Below are 22,806 nucleotides of genomic sequence, written 5' to 3'. Positions count from 1 at the left end.
GTCGCGGGTTCGAATCCCAGTCGCACCAAACAGACTCGCTTTTTCAACCGTGGTGGCATTATTATGCAACGGTCAATCCCACTATTCGTTGGTAAAAGAGTAGTTCAAGAGTTGGCGGTGGGTGGTGATGACTAGTTATCTTACATTGCTAAATTAGGGACGGCTAGCGCAGATAGCCCTCGAGTAGCTTTGCACGAAAATCGAAAGCAAACAAACAATTCCACATCTTCAATATTAGCTTTTAAAAGTACATTGCGATCTCTAGTTCCGAAATAAAACCTACTCATTGTACCCATTACACTCTGTGTGCAGTGTATCTCCGCGTTCACTAGATCTTAGCATTAATTTATATCATATTCTTTATATTCAAATATAAAATATTAGGAACAGTTATTTCAATTTTTGGGTTATTGATAATTCATAAATTGTTCGACTGTGGAACATTTACCTGCTATTTTTAGAGATAGACTTATTTTTCAATATTTTTATAGTTAGATATCAATAGATATATATATAATAAATAAACTTAGAATTTCGAAAATTGTTTAATCTCGAAGTTAAAGTTCAAGGGAATTCCATTACAATTTGCACTCTGATCAAAGTGTGTTATTGGATTATACGAGTTACAGAGAATTCCACTCCTCATCAGTAACCATGAACACAAGTTAACCAAAGAGAGAGATATGCTGGACTATATCATGGTGGCAAGTATCATACATATTGTTGGTTTGTGAACATACTTTATTGTGTTACTTATTATAATTTATCTCGGTCAAGCCTCCAATTTACAATGTTATGCATTATGGCTTCAAATAGTCTGAAACTGAATTAACTTGTAATTCAAATTTAGGAGTTAATTAACTGCAGAGGTATATCAAATTTATGATATTTTCCAACAAGACTAATACACACAATTGTAATTTCTGTGTACAAATATATTTTTAACATACAAATAATAATATATAGTTAATAATAACTGTTATTACAAGTAACGATTTATATACAAAAGTTACACAAATTTACAAACAACAATGAGCTTTTATCTGATCCGGAACTTTCTTAATATTTTATCGAGGGTTCATGATGAACGAATGAGTGCTTACTTGATATAGGTACAATTCAAATAACGGAGAGCTAGCTAGCTTTTCACACGTAAGTTTTTCACAGCTAAAGTTATACAATGTCTAAGTATATATTTAACTAAAACAAACATCGACATTAAATAAATATTTAACAGTAAAGTCGTTAAAGTAGTCATATGAGAAAATATTATACGCTGGATGGACGAAGTGAAGGAAAGTTGCCATTTGGTCAATGGTAAGTAGCTATGTTAAGTGTAAAACTACACAAATCTTATTAAACGAACATTTGAATAGTTGATACATTAAAAAACAAAACAAAAACAGAAAACATTTCTTATTCCTTTTGACATGACTTTTTTTCTCGCGGGTGATTATAGGAATGTTTACAGCGCATATTTAAGACTTGTTTTCTGAAAGTAGTTTTTCGTTCGTAAAAACATATCTAATGACAACTGTTGAATGATCATATATATAGTCTTCTTGGATGCGATTTTGCAGTAAAAAAAAATAGTTTGTTAGTTTGTGTATGGCAAAACCGCTAGGCATTTATACCACTGCCTTTAATATTGAATTGTCGATGAGAAGGAAGAAAACCACTACCATTTCTTGGAATGCTGTTTACGAAAGGATGATGAGATTCGTTCTTAGATTATAATGCTCTCACCGTTGACAGCTCGAAAATGTTCATTGGTGGGCTTTGATTTTACGAGCCGCAAGGTGCGAGACAAGCCTGAAGAAAGATATAGTTATCAAACAACTCACATGTAAAATGAGACAAAGAACATGTATTTATTTGTGAGTTTGCACCTTTGTTTTAATAGTGTGGGATGTGTGTGTGTGTTAGGGAACCACGCAAATAATTACAGAGCTGGCGTTAGATATGCATATTAACTGTAAAAACGAAACAAATCACAAGTGCTCGTGCCATTTCTTTTCTGACAAATAACATGACAGTTTTCTTGTGGGTTTTACCGAATAATAATAGTAATAATAAAAGAAAGATCCTTGCGTTTTACATAAGATGTACTTTGTTCTTTTCGCACATCCGTTTTCTATCCAGATAGTTTTGATTTTGATATTAGTTTTGATATAATTTCCTGACGTGCGTAAACATTTCGACGCTAAAAATTAATTCGAAATTATGTTTATCCATGCGTGTATAAAAGTATTTGGAATAACGGCTTTCTTGGATGCAGTGGTCTATCTAGAACATCATTTCTGCACGATAATGGAAGTTTACTGTAACACGTGCTAACAAGACTGTTCAGTATTCCTATTTATTGAAACATTCCATCATGTTTTATTTCAAGAAGAATAAATGAAAGTGGAGATTTACACGTGTTTTTAGGTATAATCTTTTATCTTAAATAGTGTTTTAACGCATGTAACTACAGGGGCACTTAATAGAGGACATACTTCCGCTAAGTAGGTTTGACCATATTCGGTTCTCCAAAAAATGCACACACTTGTCCGTATGTATGTCTCGGTATCAACGAACACAAATGATTATTGAGAAGACAATGGGTAAAAAGAATTTACGCATGCCCATAAAGTTTCATTAAAATCCAATAACTGTCTGACTGAGATATGGAACAAAAAATAGTGCGAAAAATTAGTTCCAATATTACAGATAGGGATTTTTTAACATTTTCATGCCTTTGATGAGACCTTTGATCTTGACCTACTAGAAACTGATCACTTACAAATTTGATCATAGTCCAAATGTATGCCAAGTTTTGCCCAACTCTATTCAGAAATCTTGCTGATAAGCGCACAAACAAATACACACCCAGGAGTGAATGAAACAATTGGCGTTTCAATAGTCAAGTTTGCACTGGAGGCCAGAAATATGACATTTATAGGACTACACACTGTACAGGTGTTAAATTAATTAATTTGTTTGTTTTGAATTTTGCGTAAAGCAACACGAAGACTATCTGCGCTAGCCGTCCCTAATTTAGTAGTGTAAGACTAGAGGGAAGGCAGTTAGTCATCAACACCTGTCGCCAGCTCTTGGGCCACTTTTTTTACCAAAGAATAGTGGGATTGATCGTAACATTATAACGTCCCCACGACTGAAAGGGCGAGCATGTTTGGTGCGACGGGTATTCGAACACGCGATCCTCGGATTACGAGTCGAACGCCTTAACCCACCTGGTCATGCCGAGCCTAAATTAATTGAAACTTTTGATTTTGTTAGATATCATTTCGTCAATAAAATAGCTAGTTTTTCAAGCAGTGCACTGTAGTCAATAAAAGTGATAGCTTCCATAGTGTTGCATTGTATTGGGAAAAATATAATGACAGTTTCTAGATTTTGGTAGTTATACACCATAAACGAAATTATAAACGGTGTCTGTACGATTGACATTTTAGACATGTTAAGTATTATAATTTATTACGGCTGAGTCTCCAATTTATCGTCTTATGTATTACGATTTCAAATAGCCTTAACCAAAATTAAACTGTAAATTAAATGTTCAGCTGTACCAAATTTATTATTTGTTCCAAGAAAAGTGATACACACAGTTTTCTTTCTTAACACAAATATCTGGTCTAGAACTGAATATTTATAGACCGTTCACGATGAATGAAATAATTTCGAATTGCTATAGAGTTGATATCGAACAATCCACTTAACGGTTTGCTAGCTACCCCTTTCTACGTGAGTTTTAGTCCGCTGAAGTTATACAGTGTTTTCTTAGAAATACTAACCTCCGATAGTAACTCGAAGAAGTTAAACGGTTTGTGATGTTTTGAATCTATAAACGTTCTGGTTAAATATCTGTTGTTTTCCGACTGATGAGCGTTAATCCCAATTATAGCTTCCGAGGTTTATAGTATATTACTTGTAGCAAACCAACAATATAAAACTGTCTCTTCGGGTGTTGCGATGGCTAACTTTTATAATCTTTAGACAAGATTATCGAAATTTCAGTTGGCAATATTACTGGCAATCTTTAATATTTTACTTGTACACATAGTATATTGTTGATTCTTACGCTCGAGAATTTTCTATGAATTTAGAGAATAGGCAAGACTTTCGAAATAGACATTTAACAAAATAGATTACATGCACTTCTAAATATATATATTGAACTAAAACACACATCGATATTAAAATAAATAAATATATATATAAGTATATCTCTCACAAACAATAGAAAAGCAATACTAGCTGAAGAAAACCTTCATTGGGTTGTAGGAACCCTGGAACAAGAAGTAGATGAAATTATGGTTTTATGATGTGGTATGAGAGGATGTAATAAAGTTGTTCCATTTTTTTAAAAGAAGTTACTTGATAATGTAAATTTGCTTATTTTTACACGAACGTATTCATCTGGCGATCACAGATATGCAAAACAATAAAATTAATACCAAAGGACATTTTGTGCGACATCTCACCACACAATGGTTGTCAGGATGTCACTTTTCCCAACAGATGGATAGGGAATAGTGAGCCTTTAGAAACTATGTTTTTGTGGATACGCTAGATGCTTGATATTTTTCACTCATCCAAATAGAAAACACAAAATTAAAACTGACTTATACGGTAATAGAGGTATGCCACTTGAGCGATATAAGAGGTCTGTTCAAAAAATACGCGGACTGACGTCATAAAACAAAATGGTGCTTTATTTAGAAGTTACAGGTCTGGGATCCCTTCAAAGTACTCTCCTCCCCAACGCACACACTTATCCCAACGGTGTTTCCACTTGTTGAAACAGTCCTGGTACGCTTCTTTTGTAATGTCCTCCAGCTCCTTCGTCGCATTTGCCTTAATCTCGGGAATCGTCTCAAATCTTCTTCCTATCAAGGGTCTTTTGAGTTTGGGGAACAAGAAAAAATCGCAAGGAGCAAGGTCAGGTGAGTAGGGGGGTGGGGAAGAACAGTGATCGAGTGTTTTGCCAAAAACTCACGAGTTCTGAGGGCTGAATTTCGCACCAACGCGGTGCATCTTCAATTTTTCGGTCAAAATCTCGTAACAAGATCCAACTGATATCACACACTCTTCAGCAAGCTCCCTGACAGTCAGACGTCGATTTTCCCGCACCAGGGTGTTGATTTTGTTGACGTGTGGGTCGCCACTTGAAACATGCCGTACGCTTCATAGCAACATCACCGTAAGCCGTGTTAAGCATAGCAAAAGTTTCAGTCGCAGAGTTTCCAAGTTTAACACAAAATTTCACAGCAAGTCGTTGCTCCTTCAGGTCATTCATTCTGAAATCCGCCAAACGAAGAAATCGCACTTTACTTAAAACCGCGTAGTTAATACCCAAATGAAGATATCTGCAATCGGGAAATGGCGTCGTAATCAGCTGATCTGTGCAAACCTAGCTACACTAAGCGGATTCCCCTGGAACCAACTGGAGCCGCTCAATTCAAACAGTCCGCGTATTTTTTGAACAGCCCTCGTATATATATATATATATAAACTTCCGTAGAAGTAGGATCTATACAGTAATACAGACATACCGCTTATCAACGGCGCATAAACTTCCATATAAGTATGAGTTTGAATACTGATGACTACATTATATATAAAGATTTAGAAATCTTCCATAGAGTTTGAGTTTTGTACATCTATAGAGATAGACCGTCTATCAAATACAGAACAAACCTCATGTAGACGTGAGATCTGTTCGTTGTTGAGGGCTGATTGTATACCAAGGCCTCCAGTGCACGTTGTTTAAACATAAATATACAGACCAAATCAAAGTTCTTAATATTAGATACTTTAAGTTAATGTAGTGGCTCACGTATCACTGTCACTAAGTGTGAAAAACCAAAAGTATGTTATTTTGATAAAGTTTGTTAAAGACTGATTATATATCGATCATTACTTCAGGGAACTCCCTTTCAGCTAATAATTTGTAGATTTTGTTTGTTTTGGAATTTCACACAAAGCTACTCGAGGGCTATCTGTGCTAGCCGTCCCTAATTTAGCAGTGTAAGAATAGAGGGAAGGCAGCTAGTCATCACCACTCACCGCCAACTCTTGGTCTACTCTTTTTCCAACGAATAGTGGGATTGACCGTCACATTATACACCCCCACGGCTGGGAGGGCGAGCATGTTTAGCGCGACGCGGGCGCGAACCCGCGACCCTCGGATTACGAGTCGCACGCCTTACGCGCTTGGCCATGCCAGGCCTATAATTTGTAGAGAAAGCTGATGTGTTTAACATACTTTGATATTTTATTATAGAATAAAGATATATATATATAAATGCCCGACCTTATTATTTTGGCCTGGCATGACCAGATGATTACGGCGCTCGACTTGTAATCCGAGGGTCGCGGGTTTGAATGCCAGTATCACTAAATATGCTCCCCCTTTAATTTGTGGGGGTGTTATAATGTGACAGTCAATCCGACTATTCGTTGGTAAAAGAGTAGCGCAAGAGTTGGCGGTGAGCGGTGATGACTAGCTGCCTTCCCTCTATTCTTACTGCTAAATTAGGGATGGCTGGCGCAGATAACCGTCGTGTAGCTTTGCGCGAAATTAAAAAACAAACAAACCTTATTATGCCATTATAAAGTTATGATAGATACACTGCTGGACAAAATCTTAAGGCCAATGAACATAAAGAAAAAATATGCATTTTGCGTTGTTAGATTCAACCACTTATTTGAATAGAGCTTCGAAAGATGAAAATAAGAAAAGGGAAATTAGAAATAAAAAACATTCTCGCATTTAATAGGGAAAATGTGAACACTATGAAATTAGCCTAAATACAAGCTGGTCAAAAGTTTTAAGACCATACTGAAACGAAGCGTTAATCGGTAAACACCAAATGAAATTTAGTCATTTGTGTTCAAACATTAGCGTTGTCAACATCTCTTATTGACATCTCCTGTGTTACATTGAGTGAAAACATGGCAAAGGCTAAAAGGTTAATAGAATTAGAACGTGGCAGAATTGTCGAGCTGCAAAAGCAAGGTATCTCTCAACGTGCCATTGCTGGTAAGATTGGGCGTTGCAAAACTGCTTTTGCAAATTTCTTAAAAGACCCTGAGGGATACGGAACGAGAATTTCAAGTGGTCGGTTTAAGAAAATTTTGCCGGCGTTGAGCAGGAGGATTCGACGGGTTGTTTGGCAAGACACCAGCCGATCGTCGAACCAGATTAAGGTCCTTACGGACCCAGAATGCAGCTCTAGAACAATAAGACGGCATCTACGAGAGAAAGGCTTTAAAAACCATAAACGTCTTTAAAGGCCACTCCTCCTTCCACACCACGAAACAGCTCGGTTAAACTTTGTTGAGAAGCACCAAACATGGGAGGTAGAAAAGTGGACGAAGATTTTGTTCTCTGATAAGAAAACATTTAACCTGAATGATCCAGATGGCTTCCAACGTTACTGGCATGATAAGGATATCCTACCGGAGATATTTTCTACACGACACAGTGGAGGAGGTTCCATCATGATTTAGGGTGCTTTCTCCTTCCATGGAACAATGGAGCCTCAAGTTATACAGGGCGTCAAACAGCAGCTAGCTACAATGGCATGTTGGAGAGAGCATCCTTATTGACTGAAGGCCCTCGCTTGTGTGGAAATGACTGGATCTTTCAGCAGGACAACACTGCAATCCATAATGCCCGCAGGACAAAGGACTTTTTTCATGGCGAATGGTTCTTTTGGACCATCCAGCGTGTTCGCGCGAACTGAATCACATTTGAAATGTTTGGGGGTGGATGGCAAGGGAAGTCTAAAGAAATGGAGGTCAATTTCAAACCGTGCACGATCTTCGTGAGGTCATCTTCACCACTTAGAATAACATTCCAGCCAGTCTTCTGCAAACGCTTATATCGACCATGCCAAAGCAAATGTTTGAAGTTATTCGCAATGACGGCCGTGCAACTCACCACTGAGAATTATTGTTGGGTATTTCCTACCCTGTTTAGGACTTCTTTATGGTACGGTCTTGAACTTTTGACCAGCTAGTATTTAGGCTAATTTCATAGTGTTCACATTTTTCCTATTAAATGCTCAAAATGTTTTTTATTTTTATTTTGTCTTTTCTTATTTTCATCTTTCAAAGTTCTACTCAAATCAGTGGTTGAGTCTAACAACACAAAATGCACATTTGTCTTTATGGTCATTGGCCTTAAGATTTTGGCCATCAGTGTAATTTTATTCATACTATAGTGGAGAACTGCATTCCACACAGAAATAAATTTATCTGTATGTTTTGAAATGCTCGTACAAAGCTATACAAGTAGCTATCTTTGCATAACCATCCGTAATTTGGAGCTAATAGACTAAAGGAAATCGAGATATTAAACAATACCCATTCCAACTCTCGGGCCACTCTTATCTAATCGAATAGAGCAGTTAATCCTTCCTTTATTGCGCACTTACGGCTCTAAAGTTAAGAACATATTGGTAGTTATGAGTTGTGAACCATGAACCTTTAATCCAGCCACGTTATCCACTAAGCTATGTCCGATCAGACAAAAGTAATAATTGTTCTATTTTCATTCTGTTATAAATCACCAGAACAAATGTGTATTATTTAACTAATGTTCTTATTATTCAGTTATTACGAGCTATAGTGTCTCAGATAACTTGGTTGATGATATTATTTGGACTAGAAACAGTTGTTTCAAACTTATGTTTATATTAAACAAATTGGATTAAAAGCTAGATCCTATAGTGGTGCCTTCATTTTGATTGTAGGGTTTTACTATTAAGCATCATAAAAAAAATGTTTGAAAACTTTTACCTGTTTGAGAGCCATATGAGAGTTTAATCGATTTGTGTATTACTAAATGACGAGTCACTTTATGGTGAAAGTTATGGCGGATTGGAACAAAGATAATCACTTTCATTTTGTTTGCATGAATTGTAAGGTTGTAGTTATGACTCCAAACCAAGAAGTTGTTGATTTTAGCCTGTATAGCACAATAAAGAATGACCTGTCTTGCAGGTGGCAACAAGAGTTGTGCCATCAGTGTATCTAAAGAAAGATTAAAATGTAGGAATGATAATATTAGTAGAATGTGGCGTGTAAAACATAGGGGAAGAGCAGGACACTGTGAAATTCCAACCAACAATAAAAAAAAAGAATAAATATCTCAATGAACGTAGTTGTCTGTTATTAAAGGAGGAAAACGGTGAATAAGCCAGATAAAAGTACTTGGAAGTGTCATCTGCAGGCGTTTATAAGTGAGGCTATAGTGCTGGACAGAGTCAAAGTCTCATTCAAATTTACAGAACAATATTCGTATGAATTCGATGAATGAAATGACCCAAAATGATGTCAGAAAGTTTTAGGAGTTGATCCAAGTAGAAAAGTGAGGGTAAAGCCATTTGGATTATTGGGGAGAAAGTTTTTGCTTGTAATAAATGTATGTAGTTTGCAAACAAAAATTATTATGAGAGTTTTACCAAAACATTAGTTAGGCTAATGGGATGATATAATCTAACATGTACTGAAGGCTTGGTATGTTTTAAATTGAACAAGTTGTAAGAGAAAGGACAGAAGATCGTATGTTAGCGATATGTAATCATAGGTAACTTCAGATTAGTGACAAGGGATCAGATGTTGACAAAAAATGTTTAACGCTCATTCTCTATACATTCCAGGAAAATATACAAACTATATCTGAAGTAACTAGTGAAAAATATTTGACGTCGAAAACAGCAACTTGTAAAGTAGTAGCGTTATTAAACAGCAGATGTTTATTGAAGTCGGAGTCATGGCTTGAAGGTCCTGTCACCTCGGTGCCCCTCAATAGAGAGATATCCAAAAAGTAAACAGACATACCTTAATAAATTCCAAACAAATTGAGCACACATAGTTCTAAAGCCCAAGCAAAGCAATCTTAACATCTCATGGTTCCGAAGAAATGAAGCCAGATATTAAAAATAAAATGTTGTTTATGAAACTTTGTTTTTATTCTATTTTTCTATACTCTTTTAATACAGTAATTATGATTAGAAATAATCTAGAAAAGAGTATGGACATGTAAGGATCTTAAAACGTTTTTCATATATTTTTAACGAGTTCATTCATAGTGGTTTCAATATTACCAGTACGAAACAAAAACATGAGCAACTTAGCGATTACATAAGAAAATCATAGTAGCTTTATAGCATTTATATAGAATTTACTAGGAAATATGATAATAGTAAAGATAACTAAGCAATATAGCAGGTTGTTCTTATAATAAAATACTTATTAAAATAAGAAAAATATCAATGGCTTTAGTAAAGTATTGATTCAGTTATTGTTGTGAGTTAGTTGCAGTTTGCGTAATAAAGTAAATACATCTCAACACATGACAATGTTGTTCCACATCCAGTTATCTAAAGTACAATATCTGTAGAGTAACGTTAAAGGAAAACCAGCTATTCAACAGTATCCAGTACCAACTCTTGGGTCACCCTTGTCTCATCGAATAGATCAGAGGTGCTATGTGATAACCTTGCAACAATAAAAACAAAATTGGATAAAATAGTTAATCAGGTGAACGTTATCAGGAAAAAAGAGTTTTAACAACAAAAGAACAGGCGATTAAAAGAAACTGTTATTTCATTAAAGGTGATTGTGCAAGTTTCGAAAAAAAGAAAGTTTGATACATATTATTGAACAGCACCCTTATTGATATTCCTTTGGAAATTTGTAAAAGTTTGTTGCTTATTATCAGAAAAAAGAAATAAATTGCAAAGCATATCCTCAATTTTACGGTGTTTTGTCTTAATATTGCAGTTTTACTCCATCAAAACTTACAGTTTTGTAAGATTTACTTTCAGTTTTATTTTTTGTTCTACCACGTTCATCAAATCTGTATCAGAGCATTAACGAGACATCAAACTTTAACACAAGAAGACATGTAATTCATTACGACAAGTGACAAAAAGGAAAAGAAAGAACCAGTAAAACATATGTTATTTACTGCCAAATGAAATCACCATAAGATGATATGTGTCGTGGGATCAAAATGAATTTCATGGCTAGGCTGATACTTACACAGAATAATATAAAACTCTTATTGCCAATGGTGTATCGGTGTTTACGGTTGTTTCTCTAAGCAGTAACTAGATAGTGTCAATTGATTATTTCTTTACTAATAGTATGACAGGCCAATAATGAGCAAATCTGGTTAGAATATACTCAACAAAAGCTATCAAATATTGAGATGGCAGTTGTTGCACCTGTTTGTGATGGTAGAAGTTGCCTTTTGTCTATATTGGGCGTTAATATGTCGCCACAAACCTTCCAGTCATGAATGTTTTACACCAACAACGAAAATGCAGACCTGACATATGCCACATACTCTTTCGAAATATTTTTGTACATTGGAAAATGTTAAAAAATGGAGATAGTGAATACATTATTTGACATTTTTTCTCTTTTATACAAGAAGAAATAAGTCTTAAACCTCGAGAATAAATAAGGATCAATACACACTCATTGAGAGAAGTACCAAATAAAACATAGTTTTGTAGAACACACATTAAGTTCAAATGTGGCAGATGTCATGTAATTTTGCTACATAGACTTAAACTTATCCAAGTTACATTTATAAGAATATATCATAGAATCGTTAATTTGTCTAACTACACAAATAAAATGATAATTTTCAGTTAGACATTTTGGAAACATTTTCTTGTATAATCAAAAAATTATGCTTTTCAGTTACTCGCCCAGCATGGCCAGGTGATTAAGGCACTCCACTCATACGCTGAGGGTCGCGGGTACGAATCCCCGTCACACCAAACATGCTTGCCTTTTTAGCTGTGGGGGTGTTATAATGTTATGATCAATCCCACTATTCGTTGGTAAGAGAGTAGCCCAAGAGTTGGCGGTGGGTGGTGATGACTAGCTGCCTTCCCTCTAGTCTTACGCTGTTGGATTAGAGACGGCAGATAGCCCTCACGTAGCTTTGCGCGAAATTCAAAACAAACCAAACCAAATTTGCAGTTACTAAACATCACCGGACAGAGAACTTTCGCATCTTAACGTATAAAATAATTTACTTGGGTAACTAACAGTTATTAAATCTATGCAGCAAATACGCGAAACGCCTGTGTGCTCATACTCACCTCCCATGAAGTATTTTGTGATATATAAATTAAGTCAGGATAACTTGCAACTCTTTTTGTTTTTTTTTGTTATACGTTACGAAGTAAAAACTGGAAGGAAAACAACAACTGTGCAGTCGCTTAAGACGTAACGCAAATTTTACACGTTAGAAAAGACAACAAAGCACTTCCTTGTGGAGATGTGTTACACGTGTGTGTGATCTTGAATTACGTGAGCCAATACGGAATGATTGTGATAAGTTAGGTGCATCAGATTTAACAGCCTTTTCTTCCTGCAAGGAAGCAACTGTAGGATACATGGCTAATTACGTTGTGAAAGTGGCACGAAACGAATACATTGTACAGATTTATGAACGTAATCTATTTCAGCAGAAATATCAGTGTTGTTTACTTACAAACTTTTAAATTCTAAACCAAGATTAGAAGTTGTTGTAGGTGATTTATGTGCTGGCTCACTTAAGGATAACGTGGCTCTATCTTTCAATTTCTCTAATCTATAAATTGTTAAGGCCGCCATATTTCTCCAAAATATGAATAGCTATTAATAAATAATAATGTATATGGTTTCAATGAGCATTTTCATCATTTTGTTAATTTCTTTACAATTTAAAACTTTTTTGTTGATTGTTTTCCTAAAATGTACAATTTTGCCCCCCCCACTGGCACAGCGGAATGTCTGCAGACTTACAAAGTTAGATACTGGGTTTCGATACCCTTGGTGGAGAGAGCATAGCTTTGCTTGGTTGCTTGTTTTGAACTTCGCACAAAGCTACACGAGGGCTATCTGCGCTAGCCGTCCCTGATTTAGCAGTGTAAGACTAGAGGGAAAGCAGCTGGTCATCACCACCCACCACCAACTCTTGGGCTACTCTTTTACCAACGAATACTGGGATTGACTGTCACATAATAACTTCCTCATGGCTGAAAGGGCGAGCATGTTTGGTGCGACCTCGATTCGAACCCGCAACCCTCAGATTACGAGTCGAACGCCTTAACTCACCGGGCCATGCTGGGCCCGGAGATCACAGCTAGCCCATTGTGTAGTTTTGTGTTTAACTTAGAAAGAAACAAACAAACGATGTACATGTTTAGAAAATTCATTTAAAATGTTACGTATTGCTGTATTTTAAATTACTTTGTTAATTGCTTTGCCAATTTTCTTGTATTGATTACTTTACTTTAGTGTAACTTAATGAAACTATAAGATTTTTGAACATCTTTTTTTTAAGCCATAAGTATGCACGTATTGCGTTCAATATATCTTCCTTTCTTTTTACGTGGGGCCCGGCATGGCCTAACGGGTTAAGGCGTGCGCTTCGTAATCTGAGGATCGCGGGTTCGCGCCCGAGTCGCGCCGAAACATCCTCGCCCTCTCAGCCGTGGGGGCGTTATAATGTGACGGTCAATCCCACTATTCGTTGGTAAAAGAGTAGCCCAAGAGTTGGCGGTGGGTGGTGATGACTAGCTGCCTTCCATCTAGTCTTACACTGCTTAATTGGGGACGGCTAGCACAGATAGCCCTCGAGTAGCTTTGTGCGAAATTCCAAACAATTCTTTTTACGTAATTAATTCAGTGTAAGAAAAATAACATAATGCTTTTTATTTTTACAAATCTTGAGTGATTAGTTTGATCACGTGTTGCTTTAATAATGTATTGAGTTTGAAAGATATATTTTATTGTGCGCTGTAGTTGACTTTGAGTAGAAGTGTTGTTGTGCTCAGCTTTGGCCACGGTTCATAAAGTTTAAAGTGTTCTACATAGTACTCTTTTTATTTATGGATGAGTTTTAATGTTTCGTTCTTTCTTGTACTTCTACAATATTTAATAGTTTTTTTGTCAACTATTTGTCTTGTTTACCATTTATGTTAAATTTACTGTTGCATTGAACCGGTAATATGAAATACACATTTTACATAAAAATCACCATATTTATAACAATATTTTTAGATCTTGCAAAATTATATATATAACCCAGGAGTTAGAGATCTCTGTATGAAACAAAAAAGTGTCCGGGTCCGTCGCTAATTCATATAATACACAATATTGTTAAAGTGTTCCATATCTTTATATTTTTGAACATCTAGGCTGATTTACGCTAAATAAACAAAAAAAATCAATGTTTTTTATATGGGTCCGGCATGACCAGGTGGTTGAGGCATTCGACTCGTAATGCGAGGGTTGCGGGTTCGAATCCTCGTCCACCAAACATGCTCGCCCTTTCAGCCGTGGGGGCATTATAATGTTATGGTCAATCCCACTATTTGTTGGTAAATGAGCAGCCCAAGAGTTGGCGGTGAGTAGTGATGACTAGCTGCCTTCACACTACTTACACTGCTAAATTAGGAACGGCTAATGCAGATGGCTTTCGTGTAGCTTTGCGCGAAATTCAAAACAAACAAACAATGTTTTACATATATTTAAAGATGGTTTGAATTTTCATTTCGTAAGATAAAGTGCAATGTCCGGAATAATCGAAACAATTTAATATTACTTTTTCAATTAAAATGTAAATATGCACAGTCAAAGAGAGAACATTCGCAGCTCAGGATTTCTATGATAGACAATTTATCACTGAATTAGCTCAACTAATACTATTGGGTTGAGGAATAATTCGTGAGCGTTTTTTCAAGTTAAACAAATATATTCATAAATGAAACGCTTTTGCAAAATATTTCATGTCATGTTTTGCTCTAATAGATGGTGTGTTTGATTTTCATATGTCTTTAATTTTTGCTTTCATTTTCAGCTCATTAAATGGAATGTCAAGTGGACAAAATCGAGCATTTTCGACACCATCTGCTTTTCGCATTTAATTTCTTGCAATTTCGTTTAAAACAATGCACACTATATACCTAGGTATTACATGAAATAAAGTATCATAATAAATGTTTTGGGTGTAATGTGTTCATGCATTGAAGTATTGTATAGTCTTGCATGTAATGTTTGAATGAAATTATTTAAAAACGCTCACGAATTATTCCTCAACCTAATATATTGTTTTCAAATCATAATATCAACGTGAACTCATTTTGTGAACTCGATTTGATGTGATTGTAAAACACGAAGAGGAATAGTAGTTTTACACTTACCTTACTGAATCAGTTTTAACGAGGGCCACTCTTTAGGTCCTCGTTGCCACGACAAATGCATTTCCGCAAGAAAGAGGTAAATGAATGTCGTTATAAATATATCAAAGCCTGCCCTTTTTTACACTCACAAAAGATAATTTTTAGAGACTTCTATAACACCAAAATATAACATATTATTCCATTGCCTAATACAAAAAACAAAACAAGAAACGTTTCCTTGGAATTTCTTTGGTTGGATAAATGTGGTTACACACCTTATCCAATAAAAAACACACGTGAATTTCTTCATTACAAAAGGAACAAAACACATAGAGAAACGGACTAAACTATAAAAATCGTATGGGCTCGCCACACCCCTGACATACAGTTATTTTAAAAAATAAATAAAAGGAAAAGGAGCAAGAAACGAGCAAAATAGATAAGGGTTGCGTGATTTTTGAGCACGGTATATCATGAAACCGTTTCGTGTACCATCCATATTAGTAAATCTTTAAAGGCAGAATGGTAGGAATACTACTATTTAGAATCTACATGCGTTTTATTGCTAATTCAAGAGTCGCGTGATTTACGTTTGTAGCCCTACGTCAGAGATACAGACGATCAGAACTTTCATAGTTTTATCTGGGAAGCCATACTAATATTTCATTTTTAGATGTACTCGTACCCACATTTGTTTTTATTTGCGATTTCTTTTCTTCCAAATTACGAATTTTAAATGTAGGCATAGAATCTGATTTTTTGAAAAGTCACCCTATACGGCATATGACTGTGATTTTAATATAGCCCAATTTTGACTAATATCAATTTCAACGAGTTTATAAATGTACACTTTACCTTTTATATGTTTTCTTTTGTAAAATTTATTGCGTTGAATTATGAATACTTTTCACAATGACCTTATCAGTCATAAGCAGTAGTGAGCTATCACAAAATAGCATTAGAAAATGGCCAGATAATTAAGGCACTTGACTCGTAATCTGAGGGTCGCGGTTTCGAATCCCCGTCACATCAAACATCATATTTTCAGCCGTGGGGTCGTCACAATGTGAGGGTCAATCCCACTATTTGTTGGTGAAAGAATAGCCCAAGAGTTGGCGTTGGGTGGTGATGACTAGTTACCTTTCCTCTAGTCTTACACTGCTAAATTAGGGACGGCTAGCACAGATAGCCCTCGTATAGCTTTGCGTGAAACTAAAAACAAACAAGTTGAATTTAATTTCTATTAAATTAAATTCCGTGTCGTCGTCACTTATATTCTGTAAAAGTTACGGAGAAGTAAAACTCATTTAAAAAAAAAGATGGTTACAAGGAAAAGAAAGACACCGAGTTGGTTAAAGTATTTCATGTAATAATATTTCCTTTTACTTACAAAAATAAATGGCTGAGGTTTTGTTATTCATGAGCTTCATGCAACTAATGTCCTGGTTAAAGAAGAACAGAGTTCAACATAACTCGCTCCTGATACTAATACGCAAGAACTAACTTTTGTTGTTTTATTTAGAATTCCTTCGTTATGTAGATATTCGTTTCTCCGAATTATTTTCTTTTGCTTCATTGTACAAGCATAAGTAAGGACTCAATTTAATTTACATACATAATTACCAAGGATTAATATTGCCAAGACGATGATTTATACAGATGAGTGTTGTTTTATTATATTAATGAACGCCGACAGCCTTTATTACGGACAGTAAACCATTAAAAATAGTGAGTTGGCAAATCGATAATTAGGTTAAAACAACGTATTATTAAGTATGTAGACTATGTTAAGGAGGTTTAAATGTAGTAGGTGGGTGGTTGTATGATTATACAAATTATGCTTAAGAATTTACGAACATATAAATCCCTTAATTACACAGGCCTGCGAATTTAAACTTCATGAAAGTTGCTTTGCTTTTAACAACGCATTTTCCATAATTCAACCACAAAGATTTCGAAAATAATGTTATTGTTTTTTCTGTCACGGAAGGACTTTTTACAAATCGAGAAGAAAAAAAACTATTACTTAGATCAAATCATTATATCGTTTATCACAACGAAAAGTTTTACTATTATTTTTGGATTACAGAACGATTGATGAGACTTTCACGTCGCGATTGGTCTAGAGAAATCTATAACTAGTGGTTGCAAGCATTTTAAATATAATAAAACGTGACCCTATTTCAATGAAAATGATTCATTTATATAAAGTACATATGACGTTTTGTGAAAAAGTTGTAGGTGATGGAAAAATATAGATATCATTTTTGGATTCAGCGTACAGGAATTACTTTATAACAAGACAATGAAATCATCGCAAACTTGCGTTATCTTTAATAGCAGACAGGTTTATCTTTTAGTTTAATTTGATTGTGATAAAAATTGTCAAAAACTGGTCCATTTGGTAAAAGTAAACACTTGTATCTTTATTGAAAAGTAGTTCATCTATTTTATACTATTGTTTATGGATATGTTTTCTGTATCTATCTATCTAGCTAAGTATCTATAGTTTTAATGAACTTCATATTAATGTTGTTTTAATGAGGTCATTTCAAAACTCTCTTTGTTTACTTGATGGTTACCTAAGATGGCCGAAACGTTGTTCTGTGCTATATTTTAATTAAAGTTTTAATACCCATTCCAGCTATCTTTAGAATACATATTCTACTTCAAGTGAGTTTCTCGTCATCATGATTACGAGGTCATTTACTGTCCATTTCATACAAGCTTTTCACTATTAATACTACAAAACTGCCGCTTTAATATGCAAAATAATAATTTGCCAGCTAAACCATATAATGTTTTCTAGAATTCGGTGTCATGAGAGCATTTATAAAATACATAACATCATGCTTAACGACGTTTGTATTGTATGTCTGTGACATGAAAAAAACAGGTAGGCTGGATATAAAGTAGTTTGTGTAAATGATCCAGAAGACCCTTTTAAAATAAGATAACATACATGAAATTATTATGGCTTCTAGAATGTTAACAATAAATCTTCTACAGTTGAGTATAACACAAGAATGCCTGTTCGAAACAGTAATATAAAACGGTTTGTATTCAGTTAAGATTTTTTCTCAGAGAAACATTAATTTTAATAAAGAAAATATAAAGTATTCGTCTAATATTTTACTTCATTCACATCTCCCCTACAGTAGGCTAGTTTCACCGAATACACGTCTCGTGAGTGATGTTGCTGGGTATAGCGAGGCACGTAAATAAAGAACGTTCTGTATATCATGGTGGAATTTAAGCAGTTTGGTTGGTTTTAATACACAGCCCTTTACTTACCATTTATAACCTAAAAAGTTGAGTACTATGCGATTTAGTTCATCTACAAAATCTTTTGATATTATGGGGATATTTCTGAAGAAAGCCACAATTTTCTTTAGTCATCATTTATATTTGAGTCCAGTGTGAGATAAATAAAAAATAATTTATTAATACAAATTGTGTTTTATGTTTTTCTTATAGCAAAGCCACAAAGGGCTATCTGCTCAGCCCACCGAGGGGAATCGAACCCCTGATTTTAGCGTTGTAAATACGAAGACATACCGCTGTACTAGCGAGGGGCATTTTTCTCTCAGCCCACCGAGGGGAATCGAACCCACAAATTGTGTACCTTCTTACATATAAAGAACAGTAAATGGTCTTGAATATTTTAACGAAATTTTTACAAAGAAAAGTGATAAGTTCATGAGCTCAATGGATCAAAGACAGCCTTTTGAAGAATTAACAACCACCTACATTATTCATTAATTTTCTGCATCATCGTGGCTTTTTAAGCTGTGCCTACTTTTAACCGTCGTAATAATATAGATAATAGTTAGAATTATTTTTCTTAGTGATGCATTTTAATAAAACACCATTTTCTTTTGTTTCGCCAGAATATGTCAGCTAAAACAGACATGGCTAAGTCGTCAGTTTGTTTTTGAATTTCGCACAAAGCTACACGAGGGCTACTTGCGCTAGCCGTCCCTAATCTACCAGTGTTAGACGAGAGGGAATGCAACTAGTAATAACTATCCACTGCCAACTCTGGGGCTACTTTTTTATCAACGGATAGTGAGATTGACTGTACATTGTAACTGCCCCCCGACTGAAAGGGCGAGCATGTTTGGTGCAACACGGACTCGGATTCGCACCCGCGACCCTCTATTTACAAGTTGAATGCCCTAACCACCTGGCTGTGATAAACCCACTTAGTGGTTAGTACATCCATTTCAACAAGAACGCCTTACACACTTCGAGGTCATGGGCACACTATTGGAGCGACGATCAAATCTAACTATTCGATCAAACAAGAGGACCGTGAGAGTTGATGATGATGCTGTTGAGTAGCTAGCTGCCTTTATTTTAATCTATAAGTTTAAAATTAGGAATGACGGATAATAGTAGCTTTGCTCAAAATTTTGAAAACAAACAAGCATATCCACTGCATGACTGAACGTAACTATTTACTCTTGTACTAAGTAATAACTTCAGCATACTTCTGAATAATGTAAAAAATATAACGAATGTGTGTGATGTTATTAGCAGTCATTTGACTTTAACACAAAAGTCACGCTGGTTACATATGTTTGTTAGAGCTTGTGTGTTATAAATACGTTGGACAGTTGGTGTTTAATTCGCTGTCTTATATCCTTTGTGATGTATTATTTCTACGAATACATATTTGTAATAGGTTAGTTTTTATATACGCCTACCTTAGGCTTATGTGCCTAATCAGTTTGAACGTTCATCTCGAAGTTTGTTTTAAAACTAGGTAATTTGAAGTTTTTCAACTAAATAGGAACAACTCTGTCAAGAACGGACTAACAAATAATTTCATATAGTTCAATCCTGCTCTAAAATTACATTCAAATCACTAACAAACAGTCTTTCTCCTTGGAACGTTTCATGATAATCAGTTATACTCTTCTTAACATGTACAATTAGTGCACTAAATTTTGTCCGCCGCTAGGACAGCGGTGAGTCTACGGAATTAAAACGTTAAAATCGGGGGTTCGTTTCACCTCGGTAAATGCAGCAGATAGTCCAGTGTGGCTCTGCTATAAGAAAACACTCTCTCTCACACACATACGTATTGAATTTTAATATTTATAATTAGTATATTGCAAAATTTCACCAAATGTCAAATGTATGGCAGTCAAAGTTCATCATCTAATGTGAACCAAGTAATTTCTTCTCAGTTTCACTTTTCTATATAATATTAGTATATTATACGTGGTATCAGTTCTCGACGTTATTTTCTTCCAGATTGCAGTCAAGTGTCATTAGTTCTCTGTAATATGAGTTGTTTTTCGAGTAATTTCATTTTACTGTCAACATACGACAGTAGCTGGTAATAAGATATATATATAACATATTTTCTTACGCTAGCGTAGGCAAACAAGCAGCTATTTTCAGGAGCTCTCATTTTTGAATCCGTAACGAAAACATACACGTCTTAAATTATAGTATTCGTTTCAATACACGGGATAAACAACATCTAATGATCCTTTATCTGAACGCAGAATAAAAAAATCAAGGTTTACTTTTTCATGGCGTAGTATTTACTTATATATATTTGCACTGATTATGAATTTAAGCACTGAGGAAAAATATGTTTTTTTTTAACGCAAGTTATTTAATTAACTGCAGGATCATTAAAACTCTGCTTTTAGTATGATGTAACTTGTCAGTTTAATTAATTAATAATGCTCGGAATCTGCTAATTGTTTGCTTTGTTTTTCCAATAATAGAATTAACGATCCCATGCTAACTCTATCAAAATAATTATATAAACCACGTTCGGCAGTCAATTACATTTCAGTTTTAGACTCTGTTGTTTGTTAAACTCGGTGATGGTAATTTGATTAGATTTTTGTTAAAGACATTTTTTTTTTAATTATAGGTTTATTGATAATTTACCTTCCAAAAGTTATAATTCCGAAAATATTGTGGCATATTCAATCAGCTGGATTAAACTTAGTGTGGCACATAATATTAACGAAGAAGTAAACAATTTAAAACTGAATGGCAGCACCTGTCTGTGTTCGTGTTGGAGTTCAAATGTTCGACAAAAATAGAATCTAATACATTTGTTTGTTACCTGTACACTTGGGCTTTTAAAGCTATTTGTAATTTTTAAGAAACGCAACATTGTGATAAAGAATGAACTGTTTTATCAGCTGAGCTGCTCTTATTAATTTAGAAATAAAAGAAACAAATGGTATATTATTGTATTTATCTAAACAATAGTACTTTTAAAAATATATATACCCGTAAATTCTTATCTCTTAAATGACCTGATCAAACTAATTGTGATTTTAGATTGATATAAATGAGTTGTATTACTTAGTGTAGTTTCACTGCGTATGTTGAGAATTGGGTGCTGATTTGAAAACTGTAACATTTAAAATTCACAGTGTTTTACTGGCTGAAGGATGAGAGTTGAAGAGCTATACAGGAGTTTCAGTTTAAAATAAATGAATAGTTGGGCCCGGCATGGCCAGATAGTTTGAGTACTCGACTCGTAATCTGAGAGTCGCGAGTTCGAATCTCCGTTACACCAAACATGCTTGCCCTAGGGTCGTTACATGTTACGATTAATCACATTATTCGTTAGTAAATGAGTAGCCCAAGAGCTGGCGGTGAGCAGTGATGAGTATCTGTCTTCCCCTGGTCTTATGCTAAATTAGGAACGGCTAACGCAGATATTTTTCGTGTAGCTTTGTGCGATATCCAAAACAAACAATCTCAAAACACTCTTCCATTAACTGTCCTAAAGGCGTAAATTAAAGTAACCTTTATTTTACTTAAAGAAAGTCTACAAATGTGAGACTGTTTCTGCTTATAATTAATTGAAATGTTCTAATTTCATCCCATTAACACATTCACTGCTTTATAATAAATTAAATATTCAAGAGGTGGCACGGATTAGTCACAGTGTCCCAAATCTGTATGCCACAAGAGAAACTTACTTTCATATATAATTGTTTATGACCCATGATGTGTCAAGAGGTCTATAACCAAAGTCAGTTGTGACTCACCGTCGGGACACGTGATAGGAAAGTTCTTAATACAACCAAATATGAGAGGTCCTGGTATTCGTTTTACTCGGAATTTTACAGTTAAACACCTTATATGTCGGTGTCGTGGTACAACTAGTCTTGTCACTGACCATCTGAGTCTTGATAGATCGTTACCTCACTGCTGTATGGGTGTAAGCACAGAAAATCTGTGGCGTTACCCACTATGCAGTTGAAAGTTTGTGACTAAATTTTGTTGCTGATCGGATTGACTAAAAGTGCTGTACTGGTGCCAGTTTTACGAATTTACATAAATCAGAAACCTTATCGCTAAGATAGAAATAGCGTCACTAGCCAAATTCGAACAAGAGTCCATATTCCTTTTAAGAGTTTTCTAAGTGGATTGTATTGTTTCACTGGTGTGAAGAGTAAGTACTGCAGATCTGGTGTCCTAATAATTTACAGAACTACACATGTCTTTATAGATACAGATATACATAGAACGTATTACGTTTTTAGTTAGGAGGAAGATTTTGCTTGTATGGTACGTGTATTTAGAAAAAAAAAATCACTTGAAATATTGT

General features: G+C 35.0%; 1 protein-coding gene across 1 annotated transcript in view; it reads left to right on the top strand.

The window, feature by feature from the left end:
• LOC143239438 (uncharacterized) overlaps positions 1–22,806 on the top strand; it is a 59,462-nt gene that overhangs the window by 29,881 nt on the left and 6,775 nt on the right. The window lies entirely within an intron of this gene.

This window comes from Tachypleus tridentatus, chromosome 13 (assembly GCF_004210375.1).
Source record: "Tachypleus tridentatus isolate NWPU-2018 chromosome 13, ASM421037v1, whole genome shotgun sequence".
Lineage (NCBI taxonomy): Eukaryota > Metazoa > Arthropoda > Merostomata > Xiphosura > Limulidae > Tachypleus > Tachypleus tridentatus.
The sequence above is the reverse complement of the archived record's forward strand: the minus strand, read 5'-3'. Positions and strand labels throughout refer to the sequence as shown.